Genomic DNA, 23,743 nt, shown 5'->3' on the forward strand with positions numbered 1-23,743 from the left:
ATAAGGTTTTGAAATTAGCCTGCTGTGTATTTATTCTAGAACCAATTTGGATGTGCATTCGGAAAGAATACCCAGTTCTTGTTTGAAAAACTAATTAAATGTTTACCATGATGCATAAAAGATGCATCAGTAAAAGTAGCAATACGAGCCCGACATTTTAAGTGAACGTAAACTTCTGAACCGAACTGCACCTTCATGAGCCCGTCCGAAAGAAATAAGTCCTTTAAACTTGGCTGGGAAGAGTTTGCAACATTCCCGAACTTAGGAGAAAGGGGATTATTTCATGACAGCCAACCGGCAATAATCATTGCTCGAGGCTATAAACAAAACTGGAGACACCTGCCTACGGCCTAAGTGAGGTTTATGAGGAAATGTCAAATGTGCTGATTGACATTCTTCACTGACCCTGGAAGGGAGAAAAAAAAATCCATGTGCAGTCATTTCAGGATAAGTGTTTAGTCATGAATTGTAAAAATGTTTAGTATTGCATATGAGGTCTAATAGCATGAGCAGCTTGAGCTAATAGGACACCTTTAGCCCAAGGGTGTAGCAAAAGTCCATCTATTGGTACAGAAATCTCATGTGAATATTTGGCTAAAGACTTAAAATAAATTCTGGTGAATATAATGTTTTAATGTGATAAATGTCAAATAAGTTAGCAAATAGATACTGCTGATTTATATGTTTTAGAGATGTATGTTCTGCAAATCTGCACTCTTTTATGAATACTAACATTTACATAGGTCTGTCTATATTTATATGGGTTGACATGTAAAAAAAAAAAAAAAAGAAAAAAAGATTGACAGCCAGGACTGATTTGGCGAGCACAGAGTTGAATGACATCATATGCACTAATGCAGAAGAGAGATTTTTTTCCCACTGTCATTTTTGGTATTCCACCAATCTTCCTGTTTTTCCACTCCATTCTCATTCCCAGTCTGCCACTACAGTGCTTTTGGAGCGTGCATGATCCAGCAGAATGTGTACGGATTTGGTAATCCATTTGTTTAAATATATTTGACATGTTCATTAAGCTGCTAAGCCACACACCCTCACATTTCTCTCTTTTCTCTTTCAATCCTCCTACCGAAAGCTGCTTTTTCTTACCGCATTGAGACGGTAATTACCATGCAGTCAAATGAGAGGATGGCAAGCAGAAACACAAGCGTTCGTCTGTGGCTGCCTGCCAGCCGAGCTACTTACACTGTAGAAGCACACAGTGCCCAGACACTACAGGCTAGATAGGGATTGCATATTATTCTGGCTTCATAAGCTTATAAAGATCGTATCTCCGACTGGGGACATTATGTGAACATAATATGGCACCCTGACACCCTGTAGAATATATATTTGTGGATTTTAGGTCAGTAACACAACAGTATGCACTAAAATAATCCTTCCTTTTTTTTTGTTTGATTGAAGGAATGTTAAATATTTTCTCAAACACTTTAAATTGGTCTTGTTCTAGTTTCTAAGTCAAAACCAATGAAGAAATAAAGCTGCCCTAATTGATGCAGCACATTTTATCCACAAAAGGGAGGCAATGAAAAATAATCAAACATTAAAGAAGAAATAAGGAAAACAAAAGGAAATAAGCTAAATCAGACTAAGCACGGAAAAGAAAGATTTACATAATTGTACTAATAACAGAGTTAGTGTTGTTTTGAAGGAGTAAGAGGGATAAATTATCCATAAATGTGAATATAACTAAAAATAGATTAATTAAAATATGGATATAATTCAAACAGCTGGTAGAAAATCTCACTAAGCATAACAAGAATCCAAAAAAAGTATTAAGTGTGGATTTAAAATGCCTTGATTCTTTTATGCGCATTTAATAAATCCTTTGATATCCTGTGGCAAACACTCTGGTGTGCAAAACACAAGGGTTGACTTAGTGCGGCCTTGAAGGCGCAGCTCCTCCTTGTAGCTGCAGTTCCCAAGCTTCCGAGCTTCTGCCTCACAGAGCAACTCTCAGCTCCTTCAGACTAGCCAGTAGCAATTAGCAATCAAATGGTGGAACTGCACATAATGCTGAGCTCATTATTCGAGCTACTTCTCAGTGCAACACTGGCAAAAAGGTTATTAAAGAGTTACTAGATGTTGTGATGACTTCCTGAAAGTGGAGTTTCAGAAAAAAACTGGAGTTTTTAAAGAGACGGATGCCCAATTTCAAGGTGTTAAATTATGAAGTCAAATTTCTTTTTGGTCATACTTCATATACGGTATACAGCATATTTAAAACAACTTGAGGTAAGGTAGTTATTTGATTGTACTGTGGAATGCCATTAGGACATGCACAATAGCCCCCTTTCAAATAATAACCTAATAACCTAAGGAAAGAGAAAATGCCTTAACTTTACTTTTTAAAAACAACATCTTCAGGAAGAGATGCACGAAGAATCATTACAATTGACTGGCCATGATTTGCAATCAGCACATTAAAATCTTAAAACCTGATTCCGTTGGTGAACAAGTCACACAAATGCTTTAGCAGGTTGTACTGACACCAGTACGCCTTAGTAGGACAGTTGTCACAGATCTTAGGACGACTTGAATAAGCATCTTTAAATTTGATAAGATGTTTAAAAGTAAAGTCTGAAGGTATTCAGAAGGAAATTCTGATGTACGTTGGACATTCCTTCAGGCCACTACAGCAAATTCACTGTGTCGCTTTTGAAGAGGCGAATCCCGTCTGCTATAAAAGAGGCTAAACAAGAAAATTATGTTAATCTTTAGCGGTTAGAGGTCTACTCATTTCATTGATTTGAATTCCCCGCTTTTCGTCAGTCCGATTTAATTTGAGCTTCAAACCAAAACAAATCTGATTCAGCTAAAAATTTGGTATCAGACGAGAGCTTTACAAAATCGGCAGACGACCACAAAATCTCTTAACGGTGCATCTCCATCTGTGACCTTTTCGTCGATTTTGAATGAAGAAGATGAAAAGTTCTTCACCATCTTTCCTCCCCAGGAATGTTGGGCACTCCACACTTGTTTACCCGCCTGCTTTTCAAGCATGCCCGCTGCCAACTTGGCATATTACCCGGGCCGCTCCGCTGGTGTCGGCAGCGAGCCATCTCCGCCAGCTCCATGATTGCCATGATCTGGGTCGGCAAGAGTATTACATGGCCACCTGGAAAGAGGCGAACACCTGGGTGCAGCTTAGTGCCCAGCTCAACCATAATGCAGGTCTTTTCTCTGCCAGTGTACACAAATTCCCTCCTTTCTCCATCGCGCTCTCTCTGGGTGGGGACACGCGAGCTATAAAAAGAGGAATAAAATCACTCTTTATTCAGCGTGCAGCCTCTTTTTGGGCCAGGTGAGCTGAATTGGATCTGCCAAATGATTATTCCGTGAAATGTATTGAAGTGAAGGTGTGACTAAATCTGCCACGGATGTTTTGCATGTTTTGTATTTTGGAGCCTTTATTGCCAGAACAGAGATGAAAAGTGAGTTTTTTTGTTTTTTTTTTGTGGACACGTACTTTAGGTCTGTTATTCACATAACTACTTCAGTGGTCACGAATCAAAATTGAAGTAAGCTCTTGTTGCGCTTTACCGCTCGACGAAGAGTTTTTGTCAGTGCTGATGTCTTTAGTGACGTTTTCCAGTTATATTAAATCCGGAAGCTTTATCAGTAATTGTATGCTCGATCTTGCAAAAAAAAAACAAAAAAAACAGCAGTGACCTGCAGTCAACCTCGATGACATCGCCATAATCCGGTTGACCTTTGTCGCCACATTTAATCAAGAGACGCATTCTTTTCTTGCCGGTTTTATTATTTTTTAACAGAGGTCTAATCCGTGCTTTTCTTATTTTCAGAGATAAATTCAGAATAGGGAAAAATCAATTTTGTTGCATTATGCAAATAAATCTGTTCTTTTTTTTCCGCTGGTGTTTGCTCTTACAAAAACATACAGCAAAATACAACCACGTAGGTGAATCAAAATAAACAATATGTGATTACTTATGAACAGCTAGTGAGAGAGAGAGTGAACACACAGGGGAGTGTGTTAAAAAAAATCGATTTAGTTCAGTTCATTTCTATGGTGCCAATTTATTACGTATGCTGTCTCACGAACTTCCCCAAAAGACATTGTGTTTACATAAAAAATGTGAACAAGTTATTCAGTCCAATCACATTTAAACTCTATGAAGTAAATACAAACTATCTTATTTATTCTCAAGTTGGCAGGGTCCCTCATCAGAGTCTGATTATATGACATCCTTTAGTAATAAATGCAGCTATATTATAATGGAATTTACACAAAAGTTTCAAAAACATGTTGAATTTGATTCATAAATACTTTTTCGTTTCCAAAGACAAATCGAATGTTGTTGTAACTCACACTCCGAGGTCCTTCAAGACGTAGTAGATGCTAATCGCTGTGTGTGGGAAGGAATCTCTTGTAGCGGTCTGGAATACAACGGCTCTGTCGAAGCCTCCGACCGAAGACACTTTTGCTGAATAAATGTCTCACAAAGACATTTATTCAAGGATGTCTGCATTTTTCTTGACTTTTTGAAGAATCCTTCTGTGTACCATAATCTCTAGATGTATCCCCCACAACAGAACCAGCCTTCTGTATGAGGTTGTTTAACCTTTTTTAAATTCTTGGTTATGATGCTGCTATCCCTACAGATGATGCCACGAGAGATGACACTCTCAGCAGCAGACTTATAAAAGATATGTGGCATTTTTCTGCAAACACTCATGGACCTCAGCTCCTTCAAGAAGTTCAGTCAACTATGTCAAGGTTTGTGTTGTGACAAGGTTTGTAAAGAGAAATTGAAACTAGTCCGTGCTAACAGTTCTTTTATTGGTCTGAGAATCAGTTCAATCGTGCTTGGATTTCACAGAAAATCGTTTTGGCACGCAATAACAATGACAATAGCAACAGATGTTGGAATACCTAAAAAAAAAAAAAAGTTATACATAATGTATCTCTGCTCCTTGATAATTGATAAAACTGACTGTCTGATACGAATGCTCAGACGGACAGCATATTACCCCGGAAGAGATGCTGTCAACAGTCAGTCTTCTGTTTCTCTTCGTTTCTTTCTGAAAAATAAAAACTCACAAACAGCGGGATACAAAACCACGCCAAAGAAAACCTGGGGAGGTAAAATGTCTAACCTCTAGTGATCTTGACAAAGGACGTCACTGGAGGCCATCAGACTCAGACGGCTCTCAAAGGCATTCATCAGAGCATCCAGGCTAATCTTTTGAAATCATCTGAAGCATTGTGGCTGTTTGGGGAGGGGGGGAGGTAAAAAAAAAAAGTACAGAGATATAAACAGTGATTGAACACAGATGCTCTGGAGCGATAATAACAGTAGCAGGAGAGCTACAGTGCATGGAGCACAACAGGAATCTCTTGAAAAGGTCAATGGGGGGGGGGGAAACGGCATCAATAAACAAAACCATACCACTGCCCAGCTAATGAGGTGGGAGAAGCAGCGACTGGGTTTACCGTACCTCAGGATTTGTGCTAATTACTACTCCTGTGGGTGATTGTAAGCAGGGAATGTCCACTACCGATGTGTGCTTATATAAGCAATCAATGGCTTTAATTAGACTATTAGGTGGGATTCGGTCCCTGCAGACTACTGCCAAGCTTTAGGCAGGCTTATTGTTTGCCTTTGTGATTACGGAAAATGCAGCACATCGGAGGTCGGAGGACTGCAACCGTTAACGATGTCTAGTCTGATTTTTACACACAGCAGTAAAGGCCATACCTGATGCACTGCTTTGCTAATAGCAGCCATAGTCGAGGTGATTACAGCTCGCATAAGAGTAAGTCACCGTATTGTCGAGGAGGAAGGAATCCCAATACAATTTTACTCTGATACTTATGATCCCAGCGAGTACATTTTCATCACTTTTCCAATTTCATGAATATCGCAGCAGCAGATTAAAGGGCTTTGTTGTTTTTCTTCTGGAAAATAAACAACTAGAATTTATTTATTCACTGAAGCAGATTGTGTACTAAAGATATTGGGCTTATTAGGATACAAATGTGCTTTTATCAGTGCTTTTGGATGTTTGTAATCTTCCCAAGCATTTATGCAATAATTTAGCTTCCCCGTGGGTTTCTGCTCTCCCACGAGGTGATAATTGCTTCTGTCAATAAAACCAAAGAGAAAAAAAAAAAAGTGTCGTCATGAAAAAATTAAAACATAGCAGTTATCAAAATATATAGTCATGTTTTCCCATTCAGAAGAAAAATATAATCTAAAAGGAAAAATTAAAATCAATTACCTCATTTAAATAAAAATAAATAAATAAATTATTCTATCTGCAAAGAGAGCAAAACCATCCCCAACGTCTAAAGAGACTGCTCCGTAAAAGAGGGGAACCATCAAGAGGGTCAAAAGACTTAAATGCTTTATTAAGGTTAAAGGGAAATGTCAAATAACCTCTAATAAGAGTCGAGATGTACTGAAAACAAAACTGAAGGTGCACGACGGGCCTTAATGCAGATGAGCTACAGCAGCAGAAGACCACTCCTGTCCACTCATTACAAACTGAAGCTACGATTAACACAAACCTTCTAAAATAGGACGTTAACAGGTGTTATGACTCAAATTTGCCTCCAACAGTTGGATCATACTCTCAAAATTAGGCTTCGTCAATCTATTCTGCCTTGCTTCCACTTTTTCCAGCTGGTGGCATATTGGTGTGAGGAATGTTTTCATTGCACACTTTGGTCCTTTCAGTATCATCTAAGAATTTTTTTTAAACACCAGAGCCTGCTGAGGATTGTTGCTGACAACATGGAGCCCTTTATGTCCATAGTGTATTCATCTGATCCAACAAAGCTGCAGCAACTACAGGATGCTTAGGTGTTAATATGGATGAAAATCTCTGACGAATATCTTCAAAGCTTTGCATAGTGTATTCTATAAAGAATGAGGGTAAATATGAATGTCAAAAGCATTGATTCACTTTAATATTGCTCATTGGTCTGTTTTTCGTTTGTTTTTTTACATGCCATCAGTCAGTCTTGCACCTGTCATCAAGAGCAGCTTTTGTCATTGTGGTATTACCAAAAAATAAATAACAAATCAAACATAAGATTAAGAATTAGCTGATATAATATACACATTGGGTCCTAGCTAAAGGGCATATTAAATATTTAAAAGGTTTATTTATCGGGGAATCATTGGTTAGCTTAAAGTCCCCTGAAATTTATTCCATTATCCTACAAATTTCATTTTTGTGGTGCACCGAAAGCCACAATTGGCTTCCTGCCTGAGTCGCAGTCGCAGGCATGTAGATCCAATAACACTGCGTTTACTGAGCAAACATGCTGAAAAAACACTATGGCGCGTCTGTCTTCATATTCAGTGCGCCACATCATGCAGATTCACTGACCCCCTTTAGAGCTGAAACGCTGTGAAATAGGAAACTTTAATGTGGGTATTATTTTCAGTGAGCCTTTTATCTTAAGGACTTGGATTTTTATAGAAACAACCAAGGTGACATAAAGAAGGGGTTCTTGGCAGGAGCTTTCATCCAGAAACGGAAAAAAAAAGAAAAAAAAGAAAAAGAGATGTATTGTGGGAAGGTAAAAGACAACACCGGAAAAGCAGGTAATGAGGAAGGAGAGAGGACACTGCGAAGAAGGGGAATGGAGTGAGCTCATTGAAAAACTAATGCATAGAGCAGCAAAAATGATCCAGGTGAAAGACCAAATGAGAAACAGAACATCAGAGCTCAGGAGGAGGGGAGCTCTGTAATAACTTCATGCATGTTTAGGCACAGAGGAAATACCGTTAAACGCCCAGAGGAAGACGGCACCATTATATACCACAAAAAGAGATGACACCGGTGCATTATGTTCTGTGAGTGAGTGTGGAGAAGTTTGAATGTCAAATTATCTGTCAGCTCTTTTAAAGCCCACACTAGATGAGCCTAGAAACTGCATCATCTGACGATCAGATGGGCCCCGCCTCATTTAGAGTGAAATACAGCATCTTCTCCTAAATTGTCCTTCCATTTGTTTTCTGCGGAGCAGACACAGACTCTTTGAGATGCTCGTGTCAAATGGCTTTTATTTACCACACAAGAAATACATGTTTTGGCTGTGGTGACGGCAACATGGTGATCATAGTAAAATATGTTGTAGAAATGTTAAAAATAACATTTCCTAGTGGTTTTAAGGATCTATTTTACACTTGGAGCATATCAATACTTGCTGGATTTGTTGAGCTTTCTCCTGCTTTGCAGACATGCTAACATGCTAATCGTCGTTTCAAAACAGCGTCACCTTAACAGGAATGATAGGTGGCGCTTCTCTAGTCTCCAACCCATGACTATCTGTGTTGGGGGTGGGGGGTTAAGCTCTAGTAATCTGGAACTTCTAAACTCACACTTGTCTCTGGATTCTCATTAAAAAGACCTTAAGCTGCAGGAACTGCATGACAGATACTTTTAATGGCTTTGAAACTAAGGCCTCTTCAAACTGTGGTATAGCTTGACATTGGTATAACCTGATAACAGGCTCAGTGCAAAAAACAGAAGCAACCGCTTGATTGTAATCTAACACTATTTTTGCATCTTTGATAAGTTCATTAAACAGAATGGAATATATAACTGTAGGTTTATAAAAACAGTTTCAAAATGGTTAACATTTTCATATATCAGAGGTTTAAAATCCATCCATCCATTTTCTTGCACCCTTTTTCCCTCAGTGGGGTCGGGAGGGGTGCTGGTGCCCATCTCCAGCCAACGTTTCGGGCGAGAGGCAGGGTACACCCTGGACAGGTCGCCAGTCTGTCGCAGGGCGGTTTAAAATCCTCTTAATGATTTGCCAGGTAAGAGCACTAGAGGAATCGGGGTTTTCCTGCCCAACGACGCAACAACAGAGGCAGACAGAGCAGGAATTGAACCAGCAACACACCGACTGCCAACCACTATCCCCACCAATGTCTGTTGTGATTGATGTAGCCAACCCCTAATGATGGAAACATCAGGAAAAAGGAATCGGACAAACTGGAGAAATACCATGGGCTCCAGGAAGAGCTTGAAGGAGCCTGGGAGGCAGTGACCACAACACTGGAAATGTGGGTCCAACAAATACCTGGAAAAACAAATTACATCCCAGTCCAAAAGAGTTCAGAACAGCTAGGATACTCAAAAAAACAAACAAATAAAAACATCAAGTTCCCGGGCCATCAAGAGTCACCCACCCGGCCCAGGGGATCAAATTGTTAGATCAGGGCTGGTATAAGATTGCTTAAGCTCGTCACACGATGATAGTATCTATACCATCACCTGTTATTAGACGACACTTAAAGCTAGCACTGTTGGGTTGAAAATGTCTAAATTTCTCTAGCTAAGGCTAAAATTTCTGCTGCAAACTGTGATGGAACCGTACAGAGTTTTGATGTATTAAATTAACCATAACGTTACTTGATAATGGAGATATGCACAACAGTTAATCACTTGTGAATGCCTACATACAAAAAAACAGGACTAATAACTGTGACTCTAACACATACAGATAGACACCTGGTTATGTGACTGGGTTGTTTGGTGTATAGAAGATAAATATTGTGTGCAGTTTACTTCCCCCTCCTTCACCGTCTCTCACTGCTAAGCACACGCTCACACACACCAACTCCTCTCGTCTCACCAGGGAAAATATCCACTGTCAGTGCGAAAGATGGAGTGGAACAGATGGCATCAAAATGATTGAAACCACCTACAATAGTTTCCACAACTTCCCCATCCTTTTCTCCCTCACACGATGGATATCTCGCTCTCTTTCTCTTCACCCCCTTGTTATTGCCCAGCTCCGACCATCGTCTGGATGCATCATCCCAGCCCGTTTCAATGCCATCCAGTCTCAGAGTTCTTGCCAAAGACAGTCATGCTTTTTGGAAGCCCCACGGTGAAGCACAAAGTCAGCCAAGAGGAGAAAATGGAGGAAGGGAGGGCAGGAAGAAGAGTCGTTATTTTTAATTTTTATTTTTTTACCCAACAGCTTGAAATCATTCAGCTTAGGTAGAACATTTTTCAACCATCAACTGGATTTTGTTACTGCACACAGTCCCAAGGAACCTCTTGCCTCTTAAGCGTTCTTTTCTCTTCCCTCTCCGCTCCAATCCACCCCTTCCTCTCTCCCAGCCACACCTCATCGCACCTCCTCAACACCGGGCCGGTTTGCTGAGCGCCACTCATGTAAATGAGATAGTTAGCAGATCAAAAGACATGGAGAGGAATTTTTAATCGCACAAGAGGTGTTGATTAGTGTCAGAGAAGGAGAGACGCGGCAAAGTGCAGCCAGTCTCTATTACGCCCCGATGCTTTGATGCATATGCTCCGGTGTGTGAATGTGTGAGTGTATTATGACGGTGAGATAGACAACAAAGCACAGAAATGCACATCTGTGTGCTTATTTTTGTACGACTGCGTGTGTGTGCGTGTGTGTGTGTGTGTATCTTGGCATCAAAGTCTGCATGCCATCCCCCTCTGGGAGATGGTTGTTAATGCATAATACATAACTCCATACTTCCGACTATAACAGCAATAATGTCGGCGTGCGGAGTTTATGAAGAGGAGATCAGGTGCAGGAGAAAGTGATTACAGGGCATAAACACTGCAAGCGATATGACTTTATTGTGCGCGGTAACTGGCAGGAGGATGACAGTAGCTGAGGATGGTCTCAGAAAGCAAGCTAGCAGCGGTGCTAATTAAGTGCCGCTCTGCTGTGACAGGTACATAGCTGTGGAATAGTCAATTTTTCTGATGACTTAATTCGATGCTTATATCTTGAGTTTATGCATAAAAGAAAGACCACATTCTAGACAATCTGGTTTTAAAATGTGGGTAAGGTGCTACTTGAAATGGACCGTTTCTGTTTGTGTTGGGTTTCTTTTGTGGTCACTTTGTGATAAGCCAACACAAAATGACACATAAATGGAAGTTGAATTGAATATATTTTTTTTATGATTTTGAAGATATTCTTACAAATAAAATCTGAGACATGTGGCATCCATTTATGTCCAGCCACCATGTGTCAATTCTTTGCACATCCAGCTTGTGCTGCAATTACAGCTGCAGTCGCTTTGGGGATAGTGCTACGAACTGTTTACCCCGTTGCAGATTTTGTGTCTCAGATAATCAAACGCATTTAATATCTGATGTCGAAGAGTAGAGAAAATAAAAAAATCCAATGACAAATGACCCTAAGGCTTCACTCCCTAGCCCTTTTAACTGGTTGTGCCAAAATTTTGTTGCTTTAATTCTGTCACATTGGAGGGTTTTTTTAGCACACCATTTCAATTGAATTTCAGTTATTTAACCAGGGAATTCCCTTGTCAGATAGTAAGGAAAATCAGCCAATTGGTTGGTTTTCATCAGCCAATGGGAGGTGAACATTTTGTGAATGCAAGAGAGAGTAAGGTTATAAACTGATGTCCTGGTGTTCTTCAGGAATTTCTTGTAAAAAGCTAAATTTGTGCAATTCAGTTTTATAAAGTAGCCCAAATCCGGAAGTGGCAGATCAGTTTCTTTCCCATTGTTGAATCATGAACACTGATCTATTGATGCTAGTAGTGCTTTGGATGTTGTTCTGTATTATTTTGTTATCTTCTGAATGAGTTGTTGATGGGCTCTTAGAAAAATGTTGTTTGTCACATCAGAATGCTTTTGCCACATCTGTGTAATGACTTTCACGGTCTTTTTGTTTTATTTTATTTTATTTCAAATCTTTAACCTACTTATTTCAGCTGTTTGTACTTCCCGAAGTTATGTACTGTAGAATTCAATAAGTAATTGAGAGGAAATAATTATATTTTAGTCAAATCTGCAGACTCTTTAATTAAACCTTTAAGGGTTTGTTTTTTATTATTTTATCAGCCTCGCAATTATGTAACACTTGCCATTTGCCTTTTAAATTGGATCCGGTGGAGAATGTGATCGCCGCCAGCAGTCTTTATCTCTGAATCTAAATTTGAATCCTGCTTTCATTTAAGGTCTAGGAATAAATAAATGACAGTTCAAAGCCGGGATATCGGCGGCTCTTCGTTCTGTCCGGGGGCTCGGCCGCACGCTCCTGGCCGTGTCAGAATTTTCATCTTCCAGAGCTCCCCAGCTGCTCCCAAGGCTGCTCCAGCTCGCTCGCACAGATGGCAGAAGGGTCGAGGCACTTTAATGAATTTTCAAAGGAGCTGCATCGGCAATATTAAAAGAAGCCCCTAAACTTAAACACGCCTGACACCAGAGTCACATGCATGCGCCCTGATGACACGTATGATAAACGTACATCATTTCTAAACCGCATGAGTGGATGCATGCCTCTCTCTCTCTTCCCACACACACACACACACACGCACACACACACACACACACACACACACACACACACATACGCACATGTATTTATGTTACTATTGGTAACTGAAAACGTCCAAAAACAAAAATGCCACATCCTACGTGGTGCCGGACATGCTTAATTAACAACGTTGGCTCAAGCGGGAGGGGTCACAGGTCGGTTTTAATGATGAGTTTACATATGGCAGCCACCGTGTTGCCTTGCACAGGAAACGAGCAGCGCTTCTGCTGATCCATCTGTCCCGTGGTAATGACTGCACCTGGCCTCACATGGGCCGGCGAACACAGGTACCCGAGCGCACTGAACGTGCGCAGAGAGAAACACAATTAAAAAGCAATAAGCAAGCTCCCATCTTGCAGCCACGTTGTTTACTCATTATGTCTAATTATGTGTTTGAGTCGAAGATATAAAGAACTCCTTTCCACGAGCCTTTCAGACAGTCGACGTAAATGTTTGCTGTGCAATGAGGCCCTAAATGACTCTGATCTCGGACCTGATGAATTTCATTTGGAAATGCACTCGGGTGTCAGGCATGTCCTTGTGACCCGCGTTAATGGGTTTCTAGAGGCGAGAGGCCTCTGTTTAGGAAGCTGATTTGCGAGTTGAGAGTTAAGTATCAAACATCAATACAGCCTTTCTGTTTATACTTCACCAGTTCACACCACTGAGAAAAGGAACCGCTGAAAATCTGAGCTTTTTTTTCTTTTTTTTCTTTTAAACTGCCCTTGATCAGACCAGCTGACATGTAGCCGCCTGTCTTAACAAGAGGCTAATGCGAAGGGCCAGACGTACGGGGCGCCGCTAGGAGCATCAAGGCTTTTCCTATTCCCTCTTCATCCCTATTCCATCCTTTTTTGTTTGTCCTCTAGGCAAAAAAAGTCTTTATCCCACCTGAACGTAGCTGAACTCAAGGTCAGAACTCAGCCTTGAGCCCCTAGGTCTCTAATCTCCCAACTTCTGATCAGTCATCAAGGTCCGTCAGGCTAAAACCATTTCTGCATTTTAAAAAGTCTTTTTGCCTTCTGAAACAAGAGGGTGCCATATCATAAAGGAACAGAGATCATAATACAATGACTTTCAAAAGTATTCACATTTTGTCATATTTATAACCACAAACTTCCAAATAATTTTTCTTTATTAAAAATTTATGTGATAGACAACAGAAAGTGGTGCATAATATTAAAGACAATTATACATAGTTTAATAATAATAATAATAAAAAATCAGGAAAGGATGGAGTGTCTTTTGTATTTAGCTCCCTTTACTTTATTCCTAAATAAAATCCGAAACAACCAATTAATTGACCATTAGAGGGCGCAAGGGCAACACCTTACCACTCGCCACATTACCATGTGCATAAAAAAATATTTTTAAAATGAAATAATACAAATATTTCGAAATACATGTATATAGTATTTTTGGCTGTGTAAGATAAATATTTTATAGTTAAAGATGAGTTAAATTGTTTCGACGTTGCCTGATTGGTGACGTAGCTCCACCCACAAACTCTCGTAAAAAATTGTACATGCGCAGTAGCTCCTCTTCACAGAGCTGAATGCAGCTTGATTTGCATACCACCGCCCTCCCGCTAGGGGGCGAAGTCGAGTCTGACGTCACATCCGTCAGTCATAAAGTTTGTCTGATTGACAGTCAAGCTACCGAAACTGAGACGGTCGGACATAAATTCGAAATGGAGCAAGAGAAAAATAAAAATTTTGTGAGTGATTGTTTTAAATCACTCAAAACAATACCGTTAGAGAGAAGAACTTATCAAGAGAAGCTAGAGGTGAAAGAGCTCGGACCTGATCAGAAGACACCTCACAACAAGGCTTGGCTAACTGCATGTAGCAAGGCTAATGCTTTATTCTGCTCTCCCTGCCTCCTTTTTGGATCTGACCCAGCATGGATATGACTGATGAGGTAAGATGGAAGCTAAATGTGTGGTGTAGGTCTTTAAAATGTTTTTGTTTTTTTTAAATACAAGAAGCTCTAAGTAATATAGTCTACTTTTTATAGGTGCTATCACAGATAGCATAGATATCCTCCACTAAGTTTGACTTAGCTTGAGCAGTTTTGTGAAGGTGGTTTTCATGAAGCTGTTTGTTTGCTGATGTTCTCCAAAGACATCGTTGCCTTCTCCACAGAATGGCTGGATTTATTCTGAGATTAAATTACACACCGATAAACCCTGTTTGCAGCTGGTTGTACTGGATTTTATGTGGAACGATCAGAGCAAATGAGCTGATTACTTGTTGAAACTTCTAGAATTATTAAAACAAAATTGGATTTTATTCTACTTCACTTACTACAACTACTAATAAAAACCATTACACTTTGTGTTGAAAAAGATTCAGATATTTTTGCATGGAGCAGCATATTCGACTTTGGCTATAAGCTCCCTGAAAAATGAACAGATGTAAGATTATATTTTTCCTTTGCCTCCAAACCTAATTAACTAAAACTCTTCCCGTCACTGTCTAGTTTCATTCTTACTTGAAAAGAAGGAAAATAAAAGGACAGAGTGCAGTGCAGCATTTGGGCTTTCAGACAGCAGACAGCTATAGCAGAAACGGAACATCTGCTCCAGAGCTAACATAAGCATTCCTCGTTCCCTCACTGTCATGCCTGAGCAGGCTTTAAACTGGACAGCTTCTGACAACCTCCTGATGAAGTTTTTTTTTTTTTCCTTCTCTAACTACACTCATCAAACTGCCACAAAGAAAAGGGGCCGTTTTGCACCTCAACAAGACTAGGGAGCGTAAAACAAATCAGACAACGTATTTTCTTTCTCGATACACAGAAGACTGACAGGGCCTCTTGAAATCTTTGCTGCAACAGAAGAGAAAGAAGTATTGTTTCTTTTTTCAGCCCAGGTAGAAGGGAGTGAGCTCTTACAGTATCAGTGATACCAGCTCTTCTTTTCCAATGTCTTTTTCACCCATTTGTTCATTTCTCTCTGTACATCGAGGCCTTTTCGTCTGCAGCTAGCTGGATCGTAGCCAGCAAGAGCCATTCTGTCCCATTATGTGGTGCTGTAAAAAAAAAAAAAAACAGCTGTTCCAATTCCACCCTGGTGAATAGGTTAAATGGCGAAACAAGAAGCAGGGGGCTTTTTTTTGTCACGGTCTAAATTGAGCGACGAGTTCTTGAGGTTGGACTGTTCCTTCACGGCTGCCTTCCAGCTTTTGATTTCCAATTAGAGACCACTCAGTCCTGCAGCCACTTTGGACAGCCAGCCCTCTCTGCTCCCTTGTGGATACATGTGTGAGTGTGGCTGCAAAACATAAGATCGTAAGAAAGATGGGGGAACCATGTAGAAAACAATTGTTTTTCCCCAACGATCAACATAAATTAATATTTATAAGCACTCCATAAACAAGAAAAATGAGTGCCAGGGAAGTTTAGGTCCTAACATTTGTATTGACGCCTCTCGGGTTAAAATTTACTCGCTTGCCTGTGCAGGGTCCTGGGGTTGGACTCGCAGGACAGCTAAACACTCATCACACCTGAGGGCAATTTAGACAAGACCACCCAAGCTAATGGTCATTTTTATTTACTCTGGGAGAAACCAATTGCAGATGTTGCTATATTTTGAAGATAAGTCACAAATGTCATTGCTAAATTAGATGTTTGGCTTGCTTCAAAGCATATAAAGTTAAAGTTGAGCGGAAGGACCAAGTGTGGTAATGTGGACATGTTTCAATGAAAATCAGTCGAGAAGTTGGAAGCCCATTCAAGAGTTTGAGGAAGACTCAGCAGGCGCAGACTGCAGCTATAGTCAAAACCACACTGAGATGTGTCCAGGACTTGTCACTCATCACTTCATACAGAAGGAACCTTGACCGAGTACAAAGCATTTTTACTGTACAGTATATGGACATACTTTTCAATAAGCCAGCATAAACATTTTATTGGTCTTGCACTGCAAAAGCACAATTTTTTTTGTGTAATTTCTAGTGCAAATATCTTACTAAACTTAACATAAGACAAAACTAGCTTACAAGGAACCAGTCAGCAAGACGGAGGAGAATCATTTAAATCAACAATTCCCTAATATTTATGGAAACCTGCTAGTTACACTGGCAGATTATTTCACTTATGACAAAGAAAAAATGTGTTGCTATAAGTGAGATAAATCTGCCGGTGAAACTAATACTTTTTTTTTTTTGAATCAATATTCAAGAATTATTCCTGAAAACTATTCTTTAAACAGTCTTGCTGAAAGGTTGGTCAGAAGTTGGTTTTGGATTATTTTAAATGTGCTACAGAGATACTTGGGAAGGTTTTGTGTTTTTGCAGTGCATAAAATACTTTGATTTTTGAAAACCGGTATTTTGAGCTTTCATTGGCCGTACTAGCCATATTTATCAAAACCAACAGAAATTAACTACTGAAATAGATACTTTGAAATACGATGCATCAACCTATAAATGTTGTTGTTGAAGAATGAAAACCGTGTTAAGCAAACTGATGAATGTAAAAATGAAGTAATGAACATATGCTGAATAAATTGAAAGGTAAGAGTAAGTGTTCAGTTCTCTCCACATGCAAACGAATGCCACTTTCCCTTTCGCCCCTCAATTGATCTTGGAGACAAATTTCCTTGACAGAATATTAACCTTCAGTCCTTTATCTCCAAGACATTAAAGACTATATGTCTGTATGAGCATAAGGTAAAGGAGAATAAGGGTAAATCAGGTTTAGGCAGAGCTTCCAGAACATGTCTGGGAACGAGGAAGATTAACAATGAAATACTTATTTGTTTTTTTATTTATTTTTTTTGTTAATACACACAGTTTTCCCCATTGAGGATTCACGGAATTAACATATTAATTTGGATATGTGATTTATAAGTTTTGGGAAGACTTGGACTATATGTCAGGTAAGAATAGGTATGTTTTGACCAACAGAGCTACCATATCCCCTGTTTTTGCCTTAATCGTGTCCCTGCTGCTGCTGCTGTGCGCTGACTGTTCTGTGATGAATGAGACAAGTCAAGACCGGTCGTGTCAAAACGACTGTCTCTTGAGAAAGCTAATGTCCTTGTCCAAGAGCTGCAGAATCAGAGGGACACACGATACACCACCTCACACTAAAAAAAATCCCACCAAGGACAGATGATGTCTTAAATTTAATCCAAATTCTTGGATAGAGGTCAACCTTGCTAAGCCAAAAGACGTGTATAAGTAAAAAGGCAATTTTGGCACACTGTATAATAAATGAAACGCAAGACCTGAACAGCGACATTTACACACAAAAAAATCTATTTTAGTTTACGAAGTCTTACAATATTGATTGTAAACAAAATAAGGTATTTGGTTTAAAGGGATGTGAGGTAAAATGCTGCAATGACAAGATTTTTATGTGCTCTGTGTAACATAAGGTAGAGCTTCTCCTCCCCCACCTGTTACTGCTTGCTGTCACCCAGCTAACCAAAGCTGGCTTGTTTAGAAAAATAATATATATACATATATGTATATATATGTTCTTAAGACTAGAAGAGCACCGCCTTGCTGTACTTTCAACTATGTTCCACAAGCTGCTGTTGTATATATTTGCATTCTGATTACTCAACTAAGATAAGCAGATTGTTTATATATATATAGTTGTACCTTTTTACATTAATAAAATTGAAGTCCTTAGTAAACTAAACGTTGAGTAAATCAAGTTATGCTATTTACATGACAAACACAAAGAACACTGTTCCATGCTTAACTTTTTAGGGTCATACATGGGAAATTATATATTCCATTTTTATATATCAAAAGTTTAGTAATTTCACTTTACTGATATGTGGGCTTATGTCTAACTGTTTTTTATAATTACAGTGACAATAAATCTTTTATTCTGTTCAAACTCTGCTTCCAAGTACATTTTTGAGCAGATGGACTCACTTTTAAAGCCACTCTTGATATACAGCTGAAACCACATACTTACAAACGCTGCATAAAAACACACACTGCCTTGTTTCTTTTTACAATCTGATTTTAAATAAAATTTTGGTCCACTCCTCCAGACAGAATTAGTGCAACTGAGTCAGGCAGTAAATTTTCTAAGGAACTGAGATCAAGACTTTGTGATGGCCACCCCTAAACATTGGCATGTTTGACCCGAAACCACTTTGTAAGTAATTTTGCGGTATGCTTAGGTTTTATTTGGAAAAACTGTTTGTGCCTTGTGCCCAAGGTTAAACTTCCTACCTAATGTCTTGAAATGATTTTTCAGTATTTCCACAAATGATTCTGTCCTCATGATGTCTATTTTGTGAAGTATTCCAGTCCATCTGGCAGGAAATTACTCCCTCAATATGATGCCGTCACCCCTTGTACTTTGCAGTCGGGATGGTGTTTTCAGGCTTGCAAGTTTCCCATTTTCCCTCCAAATGTACCAGTGGTCATTATGGCCAAACATGTCAAGTTTAGTTTTATCAGACCACATGATAATGCCATACTTGCATGTAAACCTTTAGGCTTCTGGAAATGACATGAGAATGAGTCAAACTTATGAGGGTGAACAGTTCTCTTCTTAATAACCTCACTGATTTCTTCAGAGTTTTTGATAATGTCATAGGAGGAAGCAGTGCATTTGAGTTGTTGCCTTAAAAAGAGCATCCTCAGGTGTTCCTTCGTTTATCTCAAAGGCGGTAAATCAAGGAGAAGCTTGCAAAGCCATTAGATTATCTGGGATTTCACAAGTTGTTTAAAGACGTCTTAATCTTGGTGCATTAAATTTGAAGAAATAAACCTTGGAAAGTAAATCATTAAAAGAAATGTCTCAATAATCATCATCAAATGCATATAGTGGGTTGCGATCATGTCCGATCTACAGGAGAAAACATTAAATCTGACTTGATATTAAACAGTGAGTGAACTGTACACCTATCACAGCATCATGTTCAGGGCTGGGCCAAGATTGTTTTGGGGCTTCAGAAGAACTTGATGTGGGGCACCTTTTGCTGTGAAGAACAGACACGAGGAATCTGGGTGAGAAGGTCGAGTGTAATTGGCTTAGCTTAAAACCAGCTGTGGATAACTGTTTGCTGGGGAGTAGTCGAGAACAAACCGAGCTCAAACACACAAAAAAATTAACTCGTAACATCAGATTGCATCTAAGGTAACACAACAATCAATTATTGAAGATTATTCTATGCCTTTTCAAAACGTGAACTTGAAATTTTTAAACGTTAGATTTCTATTTTTTACCATTTTAAAATATCTAAATCAATTTATATTGAAATCTTCAAATAAAATTTAACAACATCTCTGTCTCGATAAACAAATGTAAACATTTTAGATCTATGGACTATATTAAAATATGTGCATTTATGAGAGGCCCCTTATGGTTAGGGGGCCCCAAGCAGTGGCTTGGTTTGATACTGTTGCACGTCATGTGGCAGGCAGTAGGTTGGAATAGCTTTGTTATGTTAGTTCCGATTTGTCGTAGTTTGTAATTTTTTGGTATGAGGCATCATTTTTTTGGACAATTATGTATGGTTCTGTGATGTAGCTGGGAGGATTTTTGCTCTTGCTTTTTTGCTTCTTTTTTTTATTTTCTCACCATAGTAATAACTGGTTTAAAAAAAAAGTGGCTGACTAACGCCTCAAAAGCTCATAACTACCACCCCAAATGAAGTGTTCATAAAGCCTCAGGGATTCAGAGCAGATGAGGACATTTAAAACGATTTATTTCATCGATCATAATACGCAAGAAGCTTGACAGACAATCCAAAATCTTTGTCAGACATTTTAACCATGTAGCAAAACGGAGAAGTACAGAAAAAGCAAATGAGGTGGATTAGCAGTGCTTGTTCCTAATAGTGTCACCCAGGAAATGGGGAATATCTTTACCTCTGACCAGGATGTTGATCTGTTATGTCGTGAGTCATCAAACTGTCACACAGCAACAATCTTGAGTCTTCAGTCTTAAAAAAAACTGACTGATACCAGAGATTCTTCTTACCCACAGTATCTCCATCCACAACAACCCTGAAGATGTTTGGTTGATATGAGTTATGGCAACATTTATTTTCTCTTTAGAACAAATAAAATATCTTTCAATTGAAGGCAATTATGCCTTGGGTTGGCTCTGATATTGTTTTCCTGATATTGTACATCCTTAGCTAAAAGGGATTCAAACAAAGTTTTAAAGGACAAATTGCACTGTGTTTCTGAAACATGAACTAATGGTCGAACTAAGCAACTAATGGTTGAATTAAAAAAATCTGTGCATGAACAGTAACTTGCCCACTCTTTCGCATCGCACAAGCTTTTTGTAATCCCCAGTACCACTACCACTGACCACTGCAAACATCCCGCAAATCCTTCTTGTCAGTTCAGACAAGACGGCACAAAGAACAGACTTCTCAGCTTTCTTTCTTTCTTTTTGGGGTGGGTTGGAGTTTTTGAAGTTTCCTGCTGTGCTGTGGGTTCTTCCCAGCATAACTAAGACGCTGAAAGCAGCTTATCTGCTTAAAACAGGAAACGGAGAACGGGCGGCGGGAGGGGAAAAAAAAAAAAAAGGTGTCTGAGTCCTCTGTCTATTTCCTGGTTCACAGAGAGGGTTTATTGAAGGAACTTGTTTCTCCCACTAGAGTCTCTCTCCACCATCCCCAGTCGTCTAATACATTTAGGGCCCCGCTTCCTCCATTGGTTTTGATAGGCCAGGCGTCCAAATTTCCTCCGCAGGACTCAGGGAAAATCAATAATCCTCAGTTGAGTGCAGAAGGAAAACCCTCTATTAACAAGACAATGTGATTAGAGCAATAGGAGTGTGAAGCGGGCTATGGGCATGGTAGTTATTCTGCCTTCTACATATGAATGCTGTTGACCTGAGTCAGGTTTGTGGCACCAGGTATTGCTTTTAAAAAAAATGGTACCTCCTCCTGATTATCTCCTTTCCATTTTTATAAAGTTGGACCTTTCCCTTTGGATGCTGTTCTACCAAACAATCCAAATGCTAATGTCATTGAAACCCCAGGTGCTTCTAGTGGCTCTTGAAGTTTGACATCAGTCCCTGCTACCCTCCTCCCCTGGGCCCAATTTTCCCTGCATGAAGCTTCAAGGTCCTCAGCTGAGCTCTCTGTTTAGCAACAACAGCCGCACAACAGTGTGAATGTGTGTCAGACAGAATGGTAATGAGTATCCGTGAGACCCAACCCCGATCTCTCCCCCCACCTCCTTTCTGTCTGAAAATAGATTTGTTCCTACATGCAAAACGGATATTGTAATCACATTTTCTTGTCCCTGATCCACCTGGGGATTTGTACCGTGCGCACCAAAAATGTAAATGAATGCAGCGAGATAGACATCACTGGTAATAAATCACATTACCTCCAAATTCTGCTTAGGAACACAACCAGAGTGCACAGTAAGCAACACCGATGGTAGTATATTAGCTCACCAGTTAGCCATTTCCCTCACTGTACATCTTGTTCTACTTAATTTATCCCATTTCATTTTGGTTTGCTTTATTGTGCATTTACAAGAAAGCAGTGTTGTGCTTTTGGGAGAAAATGAACCGAAAAGAGGCCAGTGCTGTAAAAGGTCAATAGAATAAATTTAGAATTCAACAATCAGAAATTTTGTGATGGATTTCCAGTCTTTGCTAAAGAGAATTTTGTTATTGTGGTCAAATTTCTCTCGGCTGGTCAGAGCCCAACAAAATCAATCATTAGCAACAACAAAAAAAACCCTCACATTTTGGACGTATTGAAAATGCAACTGAATGAACAATGACATGTTTATAGTAAACTAAAAGTATGATTTGCTATGTTTCATAAAATAAATGCAACTCTTTGATTTATATCGGTAATCCCAGTTTTATTTTATCCTTGACCTTAGGTACAAATATCCCCATTCTTTAAAACAGGAAATGCCGCTAAAGTGAGGCAGATGTACATTAATCTCCCAATATACAAGAAATAAGCTCCTCAACTTGCTCAGATGTGCAGTCAGAGCAATAATTAAAACATTTGAAACAACTGGAATGCTACTAGTCCTCATAAAATTTCCTGTAATTCCTAGAAGTGATTACCATGTTGCTGTGACTTAATTAACACATTGCCAAAGGGACTATTCTTGGCCAGCCAGTTATTCTCTTGTTGTGGCACTGTGGAGTTTTTGCGGGGCACATAGTCCAGGAGTTTATTACGCCTTTGGTTCTGTGAATTGAATGTCCGCAGTTAGACTAACAAGCTTTGGGAGATGCAGGAAATCCAAGCACACAGGGTGAGATAATAAATTATCTTGGAGACTTACGGGAGAAGGAGCACTTTTGTGTGCATTTGTTTGAGCACATTTGTTTGCTCAGTGCGGTTATATAACACTGCGAAGAAAAAAAGAAGAAAAAAAAGACTTGGTGGTAACAGATGAGGTTCCTGCTTGCGCCCTTTTTGCCTCCACCCTTAAAATGTTGAAACGGTGACAAATATTAATGCAAGTTGGACACACGTAGGATCCTCAAGGGAAACTATCTAAGATGTTTCATGTCCTCCTCCTCCTTGTCACCCCCGCTTCTGACAGGGACTGCACCTAACCCCCGAGTCTGTATAATGCTAGCAGACCGTCATTTTTCAACAGAACTTGTGACAACCTCCTCTTGCATTAAAGTTTGGCTTTCTGTACGTTGTAATTTGCTGACATTTCTTTTTTCTTTCTCTTTCTCTCCTTCTTATCCCCACTGCCCACCCCTCCTTTGTTCCACCAACACCACGCTCACAGATGTTACCAACTGTTCCACACTAGGTAAGTCATTTTATTTTTCATAGCACAGTCCTCCAGAGTGAGTTGTCTTGTTATTTTGGGAGTGATGCGAATGCATAAATATGGTAGAGAATTACACAGGGGTTGGAGCTGAGGCGACTCAGAGATGCTGCTGTTTGCCTGGTTAAGATATTCAGTTTTCTGCAATCTTCAGCTATCCTAGTCCCCCCCCCACACACACACACACGTGAGAATACACATTTTGAGCTGTGTACCTTCAATTTGAATTGTATTCAAATGAGAATCAAATGGCCCAGATGGTTCAAAGAACACGTCAGCAATGTTGTCTTAAACGGACATGGTGTTTGTTTTCACACTGTGGAGAGTGGGCGGACGTTTAAACCCAATCGTACCATTCACTATGCACACATCATCAAACCTATAGAACATTCGACGGTGTTCGTATGAGAGCTATATAATATATTTAATTGGATTTGGAATTGCAGTAAAATATCGCAATCGCAAGAGACCGTTTGGATGTAGTACGTTGGAAGGCGTTTGCACTCTGCCTGTTGAAAACAGATTGGACGAGTTGATTGGACTCTCTGAAGACTGAAATACAAAACTTCACAAATAATGGGGCAAATATGTTGATAAGGGAGAAGAACATAATTAGTATGAGAATTTTAATCACGCT

The 23,743-nt window shown here is 39.5% G+C and overlaps 1 protein-coding gene across 47 annotated transcripts in view; it reads left to right on the forward strand.

Moving 5' to 3' along the window:
- Positions 1-23,743, forward strand: part of LOC103480676 (protein tyrosine phosphatase receptor type D) — a 455,017-nt gene that overhangs the window by 100,018 nt on the left and 331,256 nt on the right. For all 47 annotated transcript variants that reach the window (XM_008435747.3, XM_008435746.3, XM_008435752.3 and 44 more), the window contains exon 4: positions 23,065-23,088. The gene's annotated coding sequence lies outside the window, so the exon portion shown is untranslated. The remainder of the gene's footprint in view (positions 1-23,064; positions 23,089-23,743) is intronic.

The sequence above is a fragment of the Poecilia reticulata genome, chromosome 18 (assembly GCF_904066995.2).
Source record: "Poecilia reticulata chromosome 18, P_reticulata-male-v2, whole genome shotgun sequence".
NCBI classification, from domain to species: domain Eukaryota; kingdom Metazoa; phylum Chordata; class Actinopteri; order Cyprinodontiformes; family Poeciliidae; genus Poecilia; species Poecilia reticulata.